General features: G+C 41.4%; 1 protein-coding gene across 1 annotated transcript in view; it reads left to right on the top strand.

Moving 5' to 3' along the window:
- Nucleotides 1-15,666, top strand: part of dok4 (docking protein 4) — a 98,658-nt gene that overhangs the window by 12,521 nt on the left and 70,471 nt on the right. The gene's annotated exons all lie outside the window — the stretch shown is intronic.

Below are 15,666 nucleotides of genomic sequence, written 5' to 3'. Positions count from 1 at the left end.
TAACCCTGTATGAATTCCACTGAGGAGATGTATGTTGTTTACAGCGCATCGACACTGGTGTCTGCCCTTATCACCAAAAGCTCACTTGGCGTCTTTGTCTGTTTCTTCTATGTGCATGGCACTCTTGCTCACGGTAAATCCTGAGGAGAAGCTCCTGAGAGAGAGAGAGAGAGAGAGAGCACACAGGAAAAAAATTGCCCAATGACTGTAGGTCTGCCCTTCCCATGATGGTCTGTGAACTTCTAAACATAATTTAAATATAGGCTAAATAGTGACACCTTCCACAATAGATGAGTGTCTACATTTTTTTTTACCATTTCAGCAATTGCAATGTTTTTGTATGTGTGTGCATGTGTGTGTTTGTGTGTGTAGAGTGGACCCTCAACAGTAACAGATGGTGCTGATAGCCCTGTTCAGCTCATTTGTAACTGAGAGAAAAAAAGAGACAAATAAAAACATCACTACACTGATGCCTGTGAGACCCAAACAATGTTTAAAGGTGCTCCGAGGGTGCTTGGAGGTGTGTGTGATATTGTTTGAGTGACTGTGGGCAGCAAAATAATGGTAAGATGGAGCATCCAAAGCTCAGAGCAGAAATACAAAGTGTAGCCTGCTGATGGTAGTTAACTGAGCAGCAGAGTGGCTATAATGGAGGCAGTCATATATGAGATTTATCTCCTTCTGTTTAAAGTGATTTTTTTTTACAACCCTTGAGCAAGTGGGAAACATGGTAGATAACTGCTCTCTGTTGTGACCTCCTCAAAGCTTGTTGTTGCCAGAATTTTCCTTTGTGCAAATGGCTTGATGTTTTGGATCAGAAGAACCTAACACAGAATCATTGCTCGATGCAGTTTAGCAGTAGGCTACCATTCGTCCAGTATCAGACACAGTGATATCAACGCTTATATTGTTTTACTATTCCCATGCTAACCTGCTGCTTGATTGAACATAGGGCTATTAGCCAGTGAGGAAAGAAAGAACCAGAGTCCTGAGCTGAACACAAACAAACCAACAAGCACTCCCATTTTCACTTTCTAGCACTGGTTTGTTTGAGGACTGCATTAATAACACAAGGCAAACCCTTTGCTTTTTTGTCTGAATACACCTTTACACATGTACATTAAACAGTAGGAGGAATGGGTCTTCTCTGCTATCAACCCAACCAGTTTGGTCCTGAATGAAATATCTCAACAAAGATGGCAGGGATTGTTGAGAATTGCTTTACTGTCCTTGTCGCACAGGATGAGTCTTACTGACTTTGGTCATCTCTTGGGTTTTCCTATAGTTTATGTTGTGAAAGTATTCAGGAAATGGCAATCAATATAGAAAATGACCCACAAAAGATGAATCCCTTTGACTTTAGTGTTGGTCTGACCTTGACTTCAATGCCACCAGCAGGTACAAATAGTTAGTTATCCTATAAATCACCTGAACAGATTTTCTTTTCTTCATTTTCTTAAACAACATTCTTGTTTTCAAATGTTTAATTTTGTCCCTGTGGCTATATCAGCATACTTGCATTAGCATTTACTTGAAAGCACTGAACCAAACTGTTTTTAAACTGTTTCAGTCTAAGGAATTGTGGATGTGGAAAAAATAAAATGGAAATCTTGAGCGCCAAATTTACCATCATCTGCAGCATTGTTGATTATTTAAATATGAGAGGAAGAGAGTGTAGAGAAAGCTAAAAAAGGTTAAACAAAGCTGTAGTGTTACAGAAAGCTGGGCTGTTTATTCTTGAGCAATGCTGACTCTCAAGGTTAATTACAACTCTAACCTTTCCACCATCCTCCTCCGCCTCTCCTTATTTCTCCCTCATCTTCCCTCTGCTCACTTCATTTAATTTTGCTGACTCAGAAGCCACTCAGGAACAGCAGGACTCCAGCTAGATAGAATAAACAACCCTCCTCTTCACATCCTCAATCAAAAGACTCTCTTTGTCCCAACTTCCTCTGATTTTCAGTTTCTGTCCCCTCACCATCCCCAACTCCCCCTCCTGTTCTGCTTCCTCCATCCCAGTTGTTTGCAATCCCTCCATCTCGACTTGTTTTACCTTCTCTCTTTTCTCTCCTTGCCAGACTGACTCATTCTCCAAGAGAGCAATATTCTGTGTATACGTGTGCATGAATGTATTAGTCACAGTGCTCTTTATAACTCCATCTCAGTGCAGCTCTTAAGTGCTGCAATTACTGCACTCTCCAGTAGGAATTTCCTCCTCATCTACCTCCCTCCTTTTGTTCTTTGTTACATAAAGTAGCCTATTGCCAATGTTGAAGAATAAAGTCCTTTATTTATCTTTTGTTTTCTGGATGTCGACCACCAACTGGAAGATTGTATCCATTTGAAACAAACACCTTAAAGTCTGAGCCAAAGCTAATGTTGATTGAAACTGATTAATAGGTTCACAGGAATGGATAGAAAACTGTGTATGTCAAAACAGGCACTTTTAGTTGACACACCTTGAAGTAGAAAATTACCCCACTTTACATGACAGCAACAGATTGCATATTTTTGCCATTCAAATGTTCAGAGTGATATTTTATAACACTGATAAAATTAAGGACAACATTTCTAAAAAGCTTGGCTTTATAGTTAAAGATGGATTTTGTTTAGTGTTATATCAATCAAAGACACCAAACTGCATTGACAACAACTGTAATTTCACCCTGCAGGACACAGCACTTCAGACAACAGAGCAGCAAGTAAGTGCTCGTGCTGCAGAGATAACATTTACCTACCAGTACGACAGAGTACACTGACTGACCAGTCACATTAGAAGCTTGACTAAGAGCGGCTGAGGTGCGATGGTCTCATCTGACAGGACCTTGAAAGAAATTTCCTGAAATGATTTGATAAAGTGGGGACATATTGTTCATATAAATGGCTCTTGATTGAACATCTCTGTGTGCCTATATCCAGCCCAACCACCTCCTGGCCCTCTGCTCCTGTTACGAAATGAAGCACATCCATTAAAGATGTTGCCTCTGAACAAAATCCAGTAAATAAATACTTTGACAGCAACACCTTGTTTGTTGTTTTGGCCCTTTGCTCTCTTTACTTTTGATGGGTAAATTAGGCGTCTCGGCATATGCACAAGTGGCTTTATTTTTTGTCTTGCCAACTCTTTTGGCGCCACAGAATTGGTTTTGGACATATGAACAAAAGTTATTCATTGTTGAGCCAATATTGTTGAAGTGCTCCTAAATTTAAAACGAATGCACAAAGCTGTGTAAAGCTTTAAGTGAAGTGGCGGCTGTGGCTGATGGGTAGAGTGGTCGTCCTCCAACTTGAAGGTTGGCAGTTCGATCCCCAGTCTGACCCATCTTCATGCCGAAGTGTCCTTTGGCAAGATGCAGAACCCTGAATGCCCCCCCATAGAATAACAAAGTGCTTCGAATAGATGCACTGTATGAATGTGTTTGTGAATGGGTGAATGTAAAACTGCACTGTAAAGCGCCTTGAGTGGTCATCAAGACTAGAAAAGCGCTATATAAATACAAAACCATTTACCAATACATCACACAGTAAATTGCAATGGACAAGTGTGATTGAAGTAATAGGAAAGTAAGAACATGCACAGCAAAAAAGCCAGTGTTAAATCAACTCTGAGTGTTAAATTTAACATCAAGAAAGTGTGTATATGCGTCCACTCTTTTCAGTGTTAATTTAACACTAACACTAGTGTTAGTGTTTTTACTCTCAGCTATAGTTATTTCAACACTGTAGGGAGTTCAAAATTAACACTAGCTAATATGTGTAGTGTCAATAGTACTCTACACTAGTGTCATTATAATAAAATGTTACACTGACTGCAGTTGAAAATGCTACACACTACCAATGCATTCAGACCAATGGGTGTAAAATTTGACTACCAATAAACCCACCCACCCTTTACCACCAAAACCACCCACCAAACCCATCACAAAAAATACACAAGGCAAACACTTCTTTAGAAAAATAGTCTTATTAAATGGACACCACACCACATTAACAATTAGCAGTGCATGGATTCACATATAATTACAGTATGGAACAATACTATAAGAATAACAATACAGAAGACAAACAATTAACAACAGCTTCCTTTGTGTGAGCGTGGATGTCATTAACCAGTTCCTCCATTGAGCCAACTAAACACTGCACAGTACTCTCTGGAACACCTGAGGCTTGAACCTGAGCAATAACAGAGCTGCACATGTCCAGTATATTCTTCTTTTCAACTGGAACATGTGTAGTGACCCTCACAGGAGGATCCACATTCACTGGTGAGGAAGGTCCAGCTACAGGCTCAAATTCAAAACTGCTGACGGGATCTGGATCAAGACAGTCTTTATGTGCTCGAGATAGGTGACGTTGGTAACCAGAATATGTACAAAAAACAAATGAACAACCAGGCTCTCCACAGTTCAAGCGCAGAGACCTTCCCGGATACAATCCATGCTCAAACTTCAAATGTCTAAATAACATTGAACAACTGGTGTGGTGTACCTTGCAAATGTAACATGTGTACATTTGTGTGATGAATAGATGGATGACTATTTAAAAACAATTTAACTGCACCTCCCCAATTACCCTGCCATATTGGCTCCTGAAAACCTTACGTCAGCTGATATGAAAACCTTGCATCAGTAATGTGCAGTCCTAAGAAAATACCTTCATGAACTTGATCAGGCGTCTAGCAGCCTCCGATGCGCTCATCTTGCCGGCCATCTTGCCTTTAACTGTTGGAGGCAAGAGGTGAAGCAGCAGAAGGATGGCAGCCATCTCAGAGTCCCACTCTTCAGAATGCCACACTGCATAATTAGAATTGACACTATAAAATGTCTTTTATTTCCTTATAAGCATTACAGCATCAGTTATAATAAAGTTTTCTTAAATTACACCATGGATTGAATATGGTTAGCAGTAAGGTGCAGTATGTGATTTGTAGTAAAGGGGCTAAAAACATAAAAGAACACAACAATGTCCTCTTTTGTTGTGTACACTAAAGGAATGTGCAATCTGTGTCCACTATTCAATTAACACTTACCACTATCATCAGACTCCTGTTGTGCAGACAGAAGTAGCTCATCCACATGCGGACTCGTGGTTAGATTCTTGCAGCAATCTGCGATGACTCTTGGTTTGAAAAACGTTGGCCCCTTGGAGAGGAATTTACCAGACACCTCCTCACCAAGGATCATTGTGAAGTCTTGGTCGATCTTAAACAGAAAACGTTTGTGTGTGTGTGAATGAGAACACCATTGTAATGGCGCTATGGGTGTCAATTAATAAACAGTCAAGCAAAATAAGGCAATCGCAAAGTCGTCAGTAATTAATTTCATGTTTACCAAGCCAGGTGTATCCAAGAATCTGGGAAAGAGATCCAGGACAGTAGAGGCAGTATCCGGGTCTTGAACCACCTTTTGCCTGTGCTGGAACGTTACCTTCATCTTATTTTTGACAAGGGTCGTATTACTTGAGCGTTTCATCACCGATATGGCTTCCCTGCATTCATCACCAGTCAACTGCTTCTCATCTGAATGGATACTGCGTGGAGTCTTGGGGCCCTCTTGGAAATTGGTCCTGGATTTTTTGCTGTCTTGAGCAGAGTTCCGCTGAACAGTTTTCAGCCTCCACGCTAGGTAGCCGGAACCACTCTGGTGATCATAGAAATGTTCCTGTTGATAAAGAAAAACACATCGACTCACATCAACTGAGGAAAAACTCCAGGAAAACCATTTAACAGGGAAAAATTGGAGAAACCTTAGGGTGAGCAACAGAGGAGGGATCGCTCACCCAGGACTGGCAGACTTGCAATAGATGTTATATACAGACAAAAACAGTTAACAACACAGAATGTATGGGGATGCATTACTGTTTATACTCACATAGCCTTTCTGGGAATCCGGGTCCTTCAATTTAGGGAACAGTGTTGTAATCCCAAGTGCATAGAGGATCCGCACATTCACCGGAGGGACCCTCCTGAAAAGAGATAGATCATTCCTCCAAAAACTGCAAATTTCATTTATATGCACTTGGGTTATCATAGTTAACTAAAACTAAAACTAGCAGTGAAAAAATTATTTAGCAACAAGAACATTTAAATAAATAATATACAAAAAAAAAATCCAAAAATGAGAACTAAATAAAAACTACAATAATACAAAAACTAAAACTAAAGTGAATATCAGATAACATCAGCTTAGTTGTAGTTAGAGATACTAAACTGCTTCATCACTTGTTGAGCAAACTAAAACTGAACTGAAACAAAAAAGCAAATTGAATAGCTAAATAAAAACTACTACAACTAATGACATTTTTTAAACTATAATAACCTTGATGTGCACATGGGTGTGGGTGAAGACATAATCGGCAGCGACTTTTGGAGGTAAAAAAAACAACAAAAAAAACAACCACAACCTGTTATTGCAAGTGCATTCACTTACCCATGGCTCTCCACCATATCTGCCACAAGAATGTTTACCATCTTTCTTCTTGTAACATCACTGATGGTGCTTGTTTTCTCATACTCTTTGAATATTTATTTTCCACCAGGCTTTGAATACAGAGCGACTCTAACATTCTGAAACGACAAATGCATAACATTCATACTGCAGGTACAGTAGGTATTTCAGCCTGTGCCCCGGGCTGATGTAACAGTTGGTTAGGGGGTGCATGATAAATTAATTAGCTAATATAACCGAGCTCTGGGTCTTCAGTCCGACACCTACTGAAGCTGCAGTACTAATATACTTATTGTGAAATTTGAATGTACGGTTTGATATAGGTCTAATTGACATCAGGGTCAATATCAGGTGGTTAACTTATATTTCTTGCAACGTTGCTATCCAGGGGTCCTTCAACCAGCTGTCTTTTCCGAGCTTTGGTAGATTCCAGTATCAGCGTTGAGTCAGAACCTGATGATGATGACCCTTGGGATGCACGTGATGGTGATGGTGACCAGTCTGATAAAGATGAGCCCTCTGAGAACTACACCTCAGCATTGCTACCTAAGAAAACACACAGCCTTGCATTATAAATGACGCAATTGACCACGAGAGGAAACAAGTTACAGCTCAATTTACCTTTTGTAGAAAACAGACTCAAATTCTTAAAAATTAAAAATATAAGCCTGCAAACCCTTACCATCACATTCTTCGGCCCTGAAAGACACCCCAGATGACTTCAAGAGTTCATCAAATATGTCCGAATCCACTTCCACGTTAGAGGAATCCTTCAGGCTCAAGGAAGCAGAACCTGGCAAATTGAATTTTGCCAGCACTAAAACATAAGATACTTTAGAAAAGCAAGATTTGGGAGGGACAAACATGCATTAATGAACAGAGCTGATGAACTAATAATACACCGGAGTGAGCAGGAAAGCTAATTTTCATCTGTAGTCTCTATGAAAAACATTGGAAAAGCCTAAAAGCACAAATAAACATGACAGTAAAATTAGCCTAGTTACCTGCTTGCAAAAACTGGGAGTAATTGTACTTGTCCTCCGCCTGTGGTACCCTGACCCATTTGCTGACTCTGTTACACTCTACAGGAACCAGCATGTTGCTTCAAAGACAAGAATGGCATAATTTATTATTATTCCTAATTACTTACATTTACACCCAGTGTTTCCTCGCGGGGTGGGGGGTAATTTGAACACTGTACAATTACCCTGCTTGCACATGTGTAATGTTGTGATACTTGTATCGTGTACAACCTTTTCAATACATTCCTATTACTCAAAAACCCTTTCCTTTATAGACACTTTTAATAATTTGAGGAAGTAATGTTTGCTAAACCCTGGTCCAGCGCAGTGTTGACCAGGGCTAGCGAGCTAAGCTAACGTTAGCTAGCTAGCCAACTTCGCTAGGTAGCTAGCAGCCAAAGTCAACCACAAAAAAAACCCCGCTAATATCAATCCGAAAGAGACAATTTTATCGACCGAAACATAACTTAACGTAGAAAGAAGAGATTTGGACGACAAGTATGACTGCAGTCTGAGTGCTGACTCTGTGTGGGCCAACGTGTGCCAGTCACTGCCAAGGGTGAGCCATTCAAATGGTGGGTGTGGCCAATTGAACGAGCCAGAGTGTAAATTCAGAGTGATTCTCGAAACGACAGATATCAACTCTTACACTATCAGCAACGGACTCTAGGGAGAGTTAATTTTGATCAATTCTGAGTAAAATTAATAGTAACCCCTGTTAATTTACACCAACACTAAAAAAATAACACTGGCACATTTGCTGTGTGTGAAATATTGCTGTGATGAAGGTAGTTTTCTGGAAGTCATAGATAGGGGAGAGTGGGTTAATGTGAGACATCGGGTAATGTGAGACACCCCCTGTATCTAGGCAATGATACACATTTGTGGTAATGTGACCATTATGTTTTCAAGCCCCTCCCATTCCCCCCTTGCCATGAAGGAGAAGTTGGTGCTGGTGCTGTGGTAAAATGTGTTTTTTGCATGTAAAAGTCAATTTTCTTGCTTTGAACTTAATCAACTGTTGTGTCAAAACAAATTGAATCAGGTAGAAAAACTTATATCATACATGTTGGTGAACTTCCAACATATAAAACCATGTGATTGATGCTAGCTGAAGATTATCCTGAATTACTAAGATATGTTGTTTTTTCTAAAATGTTGGCTGTGGGGTAAAGTGAGACAAATGCTGTGGGGTAAAGTGGGACCGTGTCTCACTTTACCCCACCATGAAGCACAAGTTAAGTTTAGTCTTAAACATCTTTTAGTGTAATATTACATTACATATTTTTAATGTCATAAACATTGCAGAAAAAGCCAAACACCCCTCGCAGAGATGGAGAGTGCAGCCGCTGAGGTCATGCAAGGAAAGAAGTCCTTAAGAAAAGCTGGAAGGGATAGAAATATTGATAAGACAACCCTCAAAAGATTCATAAAGAAGAAAGAGAAAGGGAAAGTAAAATCACTAGCCTTGGGTGCAGTAGCTGAGGTAAAGAGAATATTCACAGATGAGATGGAGGAGGAGCTTGCCAAACACTTGAAACAACTAGCTGACCAGTTCCATGGCCTTGCTCCAGTTAAGTGCCGTGAACTGGCATTTGAATACGCAGAGACAAACAATATCCCTGTCCCTGCCAATTGGACAGAGAAACAATGTGCAGGTAAGCTAGGGTGTGCAAGAGATCAAATGAATCATAATAATCACTAATGTGCTTAATTGACCAATCCCCATGATTCTGTTACTAGTCTGATATTAGTTTTGGAATGTGTGGTTGTCAATCTAGCTGTCAGGATTTTAACTATTACAACATGTGTTGTTATGGTAGTTTTAGTGTGGAAAAAGTAAGTGAATCACTTTACCCCCTTGAATGCTCTGGTCTGTCTCACTTTACATATTTTCACTGCCCTTTGTCCTGAAGACATTCTGATCATTTCCATTGCTAGGAAACATCCTGAATTAATGGGAAATGTGTACATTTTACTGATATATCATTTTAGCTCGCCTAGAGGGGAGCAAATGTAAAAAATGTTTCACATTACCCCGCTCTCCCCTATCCAGCTGCATACTAATGCGGTCTGTGACAGAAAAATGGTGGCCTCAAAACCAGAAAAGGATACATCTCACACGTCTTGTGTTAAGGTCAAGTGGTTTAATAATTTTCAGGTAACATCAAACTTGTTTATCATTCTGTGTGCGGTTTTCAACAATACTTTGGTGTGTACATTTGTGACATACACATTCAGAACACATTTTCAATTATCCACTTAATGTGTTCATTCTGTTTGCACAGATATCAATGAGATGTCTCATTCATGCATATCACAGAGTTCTCAGGAGCTGTTGCAGTAATAGATGACATGCACATATGACTGCCTTGAGATCTTATGTACCTTTAGCTTTATCAAATGCATAATCATGGCACTCGTGGTTATGGATTGGAACTACATGATCCTTGATGTTGTGGCCAAATGTCCTGGATCCAGACATGTCTTAAATCCTCAGTGAGAGGATGCTCAACGATTTATATGGACATCACATATCCTCTGTATGCCACATGATTGGTGATACAGCAAAAGTTACAATGTTGTTATTAAAGTGATTTACTCATAGCAAGATTGTGGGTACACAATCATACTGTTATAGACTATGGTACATTTATTCAGACTGACTCAAATAAACGAGGCAACCAATTTAAATCCCCCACATTTACAGGACACATAAAATAACAAGAGTAGTGACGGAAAGAAGATCTACACTACACTTAAAAGATAATTGTAACATTATTGCTGCATGTGTCTCACTGCCAAAAGTGCTGCATTTATGTTTCCAATTTTTCTTTTAGTTATGAGCACATTGAGTTCAATCAAGTGTGTGGATGACAACCCATAAAATACAACAGCTCAAATTTCACCATCATCCGGCATTATTTCCTTAATCAGGTCTTCGGTTATATGTAGTATTCTCCACATATCTCACACTGGCATGTTCATTGTTAATCTTTAGTATAGTTGTTTAGACACATCTGTTCATTTCCCATCTGCTGCAGTTGCCATAGCAACCATGGTTGAAATACAGCCGTAACTAGCAGCCAGTGTCTCCTAGTCCCAAAGTAAGCTACACTAGTGAGACTAATGCAGGCACGTGCACAGACATTTTGGGGGGCAGGAGCTCAAAGCAAAGAAAAAAGGGCACCCATCACCAAAATAATTTATGAAATTAAATATAATAATAATAAATAAAAAAAACCACAGTGGGATATTTTCAACTTATATATTTTTTTTAACAAACTAACTCAAATTTTCAATTTGAATAAATAAATGAATAACAGGCAAAAACAGACAAAACAAGGCCATATTGAATAACCAAATAATATGTTAGGGTTAGGGTTAGGGTTAGTGATGTGATGGGCTCCTCTGGACCAGGTAGGGTTACTGATTCTCCCTCATCTGTTTTACAAGTTGATGGCCTGATCTACGATAAAAGAGAGCTGATACCCTGAGCTGCTTGCTGCAGCCCCCTGTGCTTCTGCTTTTGGAGTCTCTCTTTTCTTGGCATTATGCTGCAAATTTTGTAAATGAGATAAATCAATTTTGTTCATAATTATCAAGAGTGACTTACATAATCTCCATAAAGCTGACGACACAGTACACACAATTTTTGTCTGCCTGTCTGCCTGCCTGTGAGCAAGGGACTGCACCTATAGGGTTTATGTATGAGTAACTACAGTATTAAAGGAGCGGCACAGGGAGGGTGGGTTCCACTTGCATGACTGTTAAGGCTGCCAGTGGCCAAGATGGGTGGGTTTTGAGGGCCAGATGAGGCACGTCTGATTGTGAAGTATCTTCTCCACGGTGTAAATCCGCCTGTTGACTTGACAGACATAAAGTGCATAATGTCACAGAAACTATTTGCATTTAATGCATGTTGGGATTGCAATCACAGTTGAACTTGAAGCAGTTAGCTCTCCAGTCACTGGGAATAATTAATCAAACTATACATAAGATTCATGTCAGTGGAGGCTTTCAAATATAGGTGGTAGCCAACAGAATTACTTACAAGCAGGTAGCAGATCCCTAGGTGCCCCAGAAACCCCATACATCTATCTAAAATCATCAAATTTCAAGTGCTTTTGATGATTTTATTACATTACATTACATTACATTTCATTTAGCTGACGCTTTTATCCAAAGCGACTTACAATAAGTGCATTCAAACCCGAGGGTACATACCGAGGACGACAAGAATCAAGAAAGTACAATTTCTTCAAAATAAAGCAAAACTACAAAGTGCTATAAATAAGTGCCATGTAAGTGCTACTAAAGTGTTAGTTTCAAAAGTTGTTAGTGTGTTTTTTTTAGTTTTTTTTTTTTTTTTTATTCAAGGTAAAGTCGGAAGAGGTATGTTTTTAGTTTTCGGTGGAAGATGTGTAAACTTTCTGATGTCCGGATGTCAATGGGGAGCTCATTCCACCATTTAGGAGCCAGGACAGCAAACAGTCGTGTTTTTGATGAGTGTTTAGCTCGCAGTGAGGGAGCAACGAGCCGATTAGCCGAAGCAGAGCGGAGTGAACGAGCTGGGGTGTAACGTTTGACCATGTCCTGGATGTAGACTGGACCTGATCCGTTCACAGCATGATACGCAAGTACTAGTGTTTTGAACCGGATGCGAGCGGGTGTGGAGGAGCGGAGTAGTGTGAGTGAATTTCGAAGAAAAGTAGTTCAGTCTTGTCAAGGTTAATCTTCAGGTGGTGTTGAGACATCCACTGAGAGATGTCGGTCAGACAGGCAGTGATTCGTGCTGCTACCTGTGTTTCTGATCGGGGAAAAGACAGGATTAGTTGGGTGTCATCGGCATAGCTATGGTAGGAAAAGCCGTGTGAGTGAATGACAGAGCCTAGGGAGTTGGTGTACAAAGAGAAGAGGAGAGGACCAAGGACAGAACCTTGAGGGACCCCAGTAGTGAGAGGACAAGGTTCAGACACAGATCCTCGCCAAGTTACCCTATAAGTGCGCTCATTGAGGTAGGAAGAGAGCAGGGAGAGAGCAGAGCCTGAGACACCGAGGTCCTGAAGGGAGGAAATGAGGATTTGGTGGTTCACTGTGTCAAATGCAGCAGAGAGGTCTAGAAGGATGAGGACAGAGGAGAGAGAGGCTGCTCTAGCAGTGTGAAGCTGCTGAGAGACAGCAAGGAGGGCAATCTCAGTTGAGTGACCTACCTTGAAACCAGACTGGTGAGGGTCAAGAAGATTATTGTGGTTAAGATAGGAGGAAAGTTGATTAAAGATAGCACGCTCAAGAATTTTGGAAACAAAGGGAAGGAGAGAGACAGGTCTGTAGTTATTTACTTCAGACGGGTCGAGGGTGGGTTTCTTCAGGAGAGGATTTACTCTTGCCTCCTTCAGAGAATTAGGGAAACAGCCAGTTGACAGGGAAGTGTTGATTAGATGGGTAAGAAAAGGAAGAAGGTCAGGGGCAATAGTCTGGAGAATGTGAGAAGGGATGAGGTCAAGGGGGCAGGTGGTCGGGCGGGCGGAGGTTACCAAGGTCAGAACTTGATTGGGAGACAGGGGGGTGAAAGAGGAGAGCGAAGGGGATGAAGATGAAGTTGTTGGAAGTGTGGTTATAGAAGGAGGATCAGAAAATGAAGAGCGTATGTCATCTATCTTTTTTGTAAAGTAGTTGACAAAGGGGGTTGGTAGAAGAGAGGAAGGAGGAGGGGGACTGGGAGGGTTGAGGAGGTTGGAAAAGATAGAGAAGAGTTTTTTGGGGTTAGAAAATGAGGCTTGAATTGTAGTTTGGTAAAAAGTGCTTTTGGCTGTGGAAATAGAGGCAGAAAAAGAGGAGAGAAGAGACTGATAAGCTAGCAGGTCGTCCAGGTGTTTAGATTTCCGCCATTTCCTTTCTGATGCTCGCATAGTGGCTCTGAAGGCACGCACCGAGTCAGACAACCACGGAGCTGGGAAGGACTTGCGGACCTGTCGTGACGTAAGAGGACAGAGAGAGTCAAGAGAGGAGGACAGAGTAGAAAGGAGAATGTCAGTGGCAGAGTTAGGATGCATGAGTGAGAAAGAGTCAGTGGAAGGGAGGGCTGATAAAACAGAGGAGGCTAGAGAGGAAGGAGAGAGGGAACGAATGTTGCGACGGACAGGTACAGACTCTGTTGATGTGTTAAGGTTGTCAGTTTGAGATAATGGGAGAGTGTAAGAGATGAAGAAGTGGTCGGAGACATGAAGTGGGGTTACAGTGAGGTTAGATGTTGAGCAGTTTCTGGTGAAAATATAGTCCAGGTGGTTACCGGCTTTGTGAGTAGGAGGGGAAGGACCAGTGTCGGCGTTATGGGGGGGCATTCGCGGGCCACGCCCCCCCAACAGCCTTACTGTGCCCCCCCAAGTCATGCCCTGTGTTGTATTAATTAATTATTTTTATTATAGTAAAAGTCAGACGTTTTCCTTTATAAATAGGCTATATAGGCTATTATTAAACGAAATCAAACAAAAATAATCCTAAAAGAAGTGTGTGTGTGTGTGTGTGATTGTTGATTGGTGTGTTTGAATTTTTTATTACAATTGCATCATGGTTGAGTTGACAGCTGTAGTCAGAGCGGAAGTTGGGTCAGGGACGTTAAACACAAAATGGACATAAGAAAATGGTTGCATGGTGGGGCACCTTCTTCACGGCCTCATCCAACATCTAATGTCGGAGAAATAAATCCAAACACCTCTGAAGAGCTTTCGGCGAGGAGCCAAGAAGCCGGTGCACCTGTTCCTGCTGGTAATTTTAGCAGCGAAAGAAGGCTAACAGAAGCTAACGTGGTTAGCCATCCACAACCTGGCATAACATCAGACGAACTCGGGACTGAAAAACCCAAACAAATTGTTTTGCGGTCATACCCTGCCAGCATTTTTTGCGGTAGGAAACGCTCATTTGTAGCCACTTGGTTTCACAACAGAGACTGGCTGGAGTACAGTGCAAAGGCTGATGCAGCATTTTGTTTTTGCTGTCGGAATTTTATCACTACCACCACCCTGAAACTGGATGTTTTTGTGAGCGTCGGATACCGTAACTGGAAAAATGCCACGGAGAGAGACAGGGGTTTTCATAAACATGAAACGTCAAAGGAACATCTCTCTAGCTACACCATGTGGAAGGAGCGACAGAGACGTATCAATACCGGAAAGGAGATTTCGACACTTATCAACACAGACCAGCTACGAAAGAACAGGTACTACGTCTCATCTCTCGTGGATGTTGTCAGGTTTCTGGTAGAAAACCAGTTGCCTTTACGAGGGAAGCTAGATGCTTTTGGTGACATGTCTGAGGGGGGAAGTGGTCTTTTCCTGTCCTTATTGGACTACACAATTAAAAAGGACCCAGAATTGGCTGACATAGTGAAAACGATCCCTCGAAACGCCACATACACTTGTCACGACATGCAGAATGAACTTATAAATACACTTAGCAGTGTGGTGACTGAGGCTATAGTTGAAGAAGTATGCGACTCACATTACACATTGAAAGTGGACGGAACACGAGACCCCACGGGATGCGAAAATATATCTGTTGTCATTCGCTTTGTAAACAAGTCATTTGAAGTGACAGAGCGCCTGGTAACCATCGCGACTGCTGACGCAGGTGATGCACGAACATTGACAGACACAGTCTTAGCTGAGCTAAACAATGTTGGTTTGGACTCATCAAAGATTCTCAGCCAGGTGTATGATGGGGCTTCATTGATGTCAGGGAAGCACGGTGGCATGCAGAAGCTACTGCAACAGAAACTGGACCGTGAGATACCTTATGTCCACTGTCTGAACCATCAGCTACATTTGGTCGTAGTACATGCGATGTCAGCTGAGGCAGCTGTAGTGGACTTTTTTAATGTGTGTAACACGTTGTACAAATTCTGCAAGAAGCCCACAATTGCTGTGCACTACAAGGGTGAGCGTCTTAAACGCCTTCTAGAACAGAGGTGGACAGGGCACCTTGCCACCGTGTCTGTAATTCTAAAATCCTTTGACGACATCACATCTCTTCTGACTGAGATCGACGCTGTGCGGGTTCATGGTGCACAGCTACGAATGGAGGCTGTGGGCCTGCTGCGAGAGATGACCGAGCCCAACTTTCCATTCATTGCAAACGTAGTGCACAGAGTGCTTGCCCTGCTTGACCCAGCAAACAAAATTCTACAAAGCGAGGATGTT

This window comes from Pleuronectes platessa, chromosome 1, assembly GCF_947347685.1.
Source record: "Pleuronectes platessa chromosome 1, fPlePla1.1, whole genome shotgun sequence".
In the NCBI taxonomy this organism is placed as follows: Eukaryota; Metazoa; Chordata; class Actinopteri; order Pleuronectiformes; family Pleuronectidae; genus Pleuronectes; species Pleuronectes platessa.
This window is presented reverse-complemented; position numbering and strand designations above follow the sequence as displayed.